Source organism: Trichechus manatus, unplaced genomic scaffold (assembly GCF_000243295.1).
Source record: "Trichechus manatus latirostris isolate Lorelei unplaced genomic scaffold, TriManLat1.0 scaffold00092, whole genome shotgun sequence".
Taxonomy (NCBI): Eukaryota; Metazoa; Chordata; class Mammalia; order Sirenia; family Trichechidae; genus Trichechus; species Trichechus manatus.
The window spans coordinates 3,423,486-3,428,471 of NW_004444028.1; the positions used below are offsets into that span (position 1 = coordinate 3,423,486).

Sequence of the window (4,986 nt, forward strand, 5' to 3'; positions counted from 1 at the left end):
GGAGCTTGAGTTTGAGTGAGACTGTGGACCACAGGGAGGATCTGAGCAAACAGAGAGGCAGAGAAAAAGGGTGCCTGGGGAGAGAACAAACAGAGAGCTGAACAAAGGCCCGAGGGGGCCCCTGTGGGATGGTTAGGGCCGCACTAGCTGATCTGTTCTCCATCAGCGTTTACCTTCCTGGTTTTATTTCTTCCAGAATAACTATTGTCTGTCTTTCAGTATGTGGTAAGCTCTCATGGTTGCTTGCTGTAATATAAAGCTCATGGATGGAATTCAGAGTCATAAACCTTAAGTGTGACCCTGGACCAACTACTTAACCTCCTTAACCCTCTGCTTGCTTGTCTGTGAAAGAAAGATAGCAACACTGGCTTGTGCTTGTCACGGGGGCTTTTGTGAGGATCAAATGAGGTAACAGATAGGAAAGTGCTTTGCACTCTAAGAGTTGGACAGTCCTAGTGGAGATTAGTAAAATGTATGAGTGTACCACTGAAATAATTACTAAGACTCACACACAGATATCTACCTAAGTGGCAAGGGAAGGGGGAGAGTGGGCTCCAAATCAGTGACAAATTCAGTAATTCTTCATCTGGGCTTTTGACAGTGGCAGGGACACGGGAGGAGGGATTGGAAAGAGATGTACCTTCCTGAGGACGTGGCTAGTGCTCAAATGAGCTGCTATTTATTCTCTGTACACTACGTTCTGGGGATTATTTCTTTACCTTTAGTCCTTACATAAAAGTGTGAGTTAGGTATTAATATCCTCTTTTTTTTTTTTTAAAGAAAAATGAGGCTTAGAGAGGTTAAGTAACTTGCCCACAGTCACACAGGTATTTGAGTCAGAAGAAATCAGATTTGTCTCAAGAGTCTGTCTTCTTTCCACTGGCTGCTTTTTCAGAGAGTGCAAACCTTGGTGCAAACAATTAAACATTGACAGTGCTACTTCTGTAGCTTGGATTTGGGCAAATGGATAACACAGTCTAACATCAGGGGCCCAGGCAGATAACAGACTCTGAGCTATTAAGCACAACTCTACGAGTGAAAAGGAAGGTCGGCGTGCCACCTTTAAATCCAAGCCCTCGTCTAGGCCACTGCCTTGTGCCATGAATGGTTTCTCTTGGCAGGACATGGTAACAGTTTAGAAGAAACCAGGATTTCAAGCTAAATCTTCAGTTAGAGCATAAAAGTAATACAGCTGGGAGCAACGCCCACTGGTCTCTCCAAGCATCTGAAATAAAGGAACATTGGTATAAAACGACATGACTTTGTGGATCATGGAAAATCCTACTCTAGATTTTAACTGGGTGGCACTTCTGCAGTAGCTTGTAGCCTGTTGCCTGGGGCTTAATAAATGTTCACTGAATATATGCACATACATATGTGTAGGTGGAGCCCTGGTGGCTCAATGGTTAAGAGCTCGGCTGCTAACCAAAAGGTTGACAGTTTGAATCCACCAGCCACTCCTTGGAAACCCCATGGGGCAGTTCTACTCTGTTCTGTAGGGTCACTATGAGTTGGAATAGACTCGATGGCATCAGGTTTTCCGGTTATGTATATATAACATGTATGGTAATGGTTTTTTGGCATATATGTATGTAAGTTCATTTGGATGGATGATGGATAGATAGATGGATGGATAGACGGTTGGATACTGAGTTCAGATGTCAGAGAAATGCCAGAAGAAAGAGCCTATAACAGGGTATAGGATGTTGATGCTATACTTACTTTACACATTTATGCACCAGAGTTTATTGTGCACTTATGGGTGCTGGTGGAATGAAATGGGAAGCATATCTCTGCATCAGCCTCAAATAACCGTGAGAAACATATACCGTATTTTTTCCTCAAATAACGCCCGAGGTATTTTCATAAGCATTCTATGCTAATTTGTTTTTACAGTAAAAAATTAGCATAACAGTGCTTATGAAAATACATTGTAGGGGTAGGGCATGGTTGGCAAACAAACACAGGAGGTTTGCGTTATTTGCGCGAAATATGGTATGTTGTTTGCTGCCCTCAAGTTGGCCCCCTCACTCATGGAGACCCCATGCATAACAAAATGAAACACTGCCTGGTCCTGTGCCATCCCCATGATCGGTTGCAAATCTGACCATCGTGATCCATGGGGTTTTCACTGGCTGATTTTTGGAACTAAATCACCTGGCTTTTCTTCCTAGTCTGCCTTAGTCTGGAAGCTCCACTGAAACCTGTTCAGCATCATACAAACATGCAAGCCTCCATTGACAGACTAGTGGTGGCTCCAAATGAGGCGCATTGGCTGGGAATAGAACCCAGGTCTCCTGCATGAAAGGCAAGAATTCTAGCACTGAACCACCAATGCCCAAGAAACATATATAAACCCACCCACTGCCACTGACCCCCACGTGTCTGTCAGTTTGTCGTACTGTGGAGGCTTGCATATTGCCTTGATGCTGGAAGCTATGCCACTGGTATTCAAATGCCAGCAGGGTCACCCATGGAGGACAAGTTTCAGCTGGGCTTCCAGACTAAGACAGACTAGGAAGAAGGACCTGGTGGTCTACTTCTGAAAAGAATTAGCCAGTGAAAACCTTATGGATAGCAGTGGAACATTGACTGATCTAGCGCCAGAAGATGAGCCTCTCAGGTTGGAAGGCACTCAAAAGATGACCAGGGAAGAGCTGCCTCCTCAAAGTAGACTTGACCTTAATGTGGATGGAGTCAAGCTTTGGGGACTTTCATTTGCTTATGTGGCATGAATCAAAATGAGAAGAAACAACTGCAAACATCCATTAATAATCAGAACGTGGAATGTACAAGTATGAATCTAGGAAAATTGGAAATCATCGGAAATGAAATGGAACACATAAACATCAATATCGTAGGCATTTGTGAGCTGAAATGGACTGGTATTGGCCATTTTGAATCAGACAATCATATGGTCTACTATGCCAGGAATGACAACTTGAAGAGGAATAGCGTTGCAGTCATCGTCACAAAGAACATTTCAAGATCTATCCTGAAGTATAATGCTGTCAGTGATAGGATGATATCCACATGCCTACAAGGAAGACCAGTTAATACAACTATTATTCAAATTTACGCACCAACCACTAAGGCCAAAGATGAAGAAATTGAAGATTTTTATCAACTTCTGCAGTCTAAAATTGATGGAAATGCAATTAGGGTGCATTGATAATTACTGGTGATTGAAATGCAAAAATTGGAAACAAAGAAGAAGGATTGGTAGTTGGAAAATATGGCCTTGGTGATAGAAACAATGCCGGAGATCATATGATAGAATTTTGCAAGACCAATGACTTCTTCATTGCAAAGACCTTTTTTCACCAACATAAATGGCAACTATACACGTGGACCTTGCCAGATGGAATACACAGGAATCAAATCGACTACATCTGTGGAAAGAGATGATGGAAAAGCTCAATATTATCAGTCAGATCAAGGTTAGGGGTCGCTGACTGTGAAACAGACCATCAATTGCTCATATGCAAGTTCAAGTTGAAACTGAAGAAAATTAGAACAAGTCCACAAGAGCCAAAGTATAACCCTGAGTATATCCCACTTGAATTTAGAGACCATCTCAAGAATAGATTTGATACATTGAACACTAATGACTGAAGACCAGACAAGTTGTGGAATGACATCAAGGTCATCATACATGAAGAAAGCAAGAGGTCATTAAAAAGACTGGAAAGAAAGAAAAGACCAAAATGGATGTCAGAAGAAAGTCTGAAACTTGCTCTTAAATGTCAAGTAGCTAAAGCAAAAGGAAAAAATGGTGAAGTAAAAGAACTGAACAGAAGATTTCAAAAGGCAGCTCAAGAAGACAAAGTAAAGTGTTATAACGACATGTGCAAAGAGCAGGAGATAGAAAACCAAAAGGGAAGAACACACTCGACATTTTTCAAGCTGAAAGAACTGAAGAAAAAATTCAAGCCTCGAGTTGCAATAGTGAAGGATGCTACTGGGAAAATATTAAATGACAAAGGAAGCATCAAAAGATGATGGAAGGAATACACAGAGTCACTATACCAAAAAGAATTGGTTGATGTTCAACCATTTCAGGAGGTAGCCTATGATCAGGAACCGATAGTATACTGAAGGAAGAAGACCAAACTGTACTGAAGGCATTGGTGAAAAACAAGGCTCTAGGAACTGACGGAATATCAACTGAGATGTTTCAGCAAATGAATGCAGTGCTGGAAGTGCCCACTTGTGTATGCCAAGAACTTTGGAAGACAACTACCTGGCCAGTTGACTGGAAGAGATCCATATTTATGCCTATCGAAAGAAAGGTGATCCAACTGAATGTGGAAATTATCAAACAATATCACTAATATCACACGTAGGTAAAATTTTGCCGAAGATCATTCAAAAGCAGCTGCAGTAGCATATCAACAGGGAAGTGCTAGAAATTCAAGTCAGATTCAGAAGAGGACACGGAACCAGGGATATCGTTGCTGATGTCAGATGGATCCTGGCTGAAAACAGAGAATACCAGAAAGATGTTTACCTGTGTTTTATTGGCTATGCAAAGGCATTCAACTGAGTGAATCATAACAAATTATGGACAACATTGTGAAGAATGGGAATTCCAGACACTTAATTGTGCTCACAAGGAACCTGTACATAGATCAAGAGGCAGTCGTTCCAACAGAACAAGGGGATACCGTGTGGTTTAAAGTCAGGAAAGGTGTGTATCAGGGTTGTATCCTTTCACCATACCAATTCAATCTGTATGCTGAGCAAATAATCTGAGAAGCTGGACTCTATGAAGATGAACGAGGCATCAAGATTAGAGGAAGATGCATTAACAACCTATGTTATGCAGATGACACAACCTTGCTAGCTGAAACTGAAGAGGACTTGAAGCTCTGATGAAGATCAAAGACCATAGCCTTCAGTATGGATTACACCTCAACATAAAGAAAACAAAAATCCTCACAACTGGACCAATAAGCAACATCATGATAAACGGAGAAAAGATTG

At 41.6% G+C, this 4,986-nt stretch overlaps 1 non-coding gene across 1 annotated transcript; it reads right to left on the reverse strand.

The window, feature by feature from the left end:
- Nucleotides 1-2,267: 2,267 nt before the first annotated feature.
- Nucleotides 2,268-2,338, reverse strand: TRNAE-UUC (transfer RNA glutamic acid (anticodon UUC)). The gene has a single exon. It is a non-coding gene; the product is annotated as a tRNA-Glu (tRNA).
- Nucleotides 2,339-4,986: the final 2,648 nt, after the last annotated feature.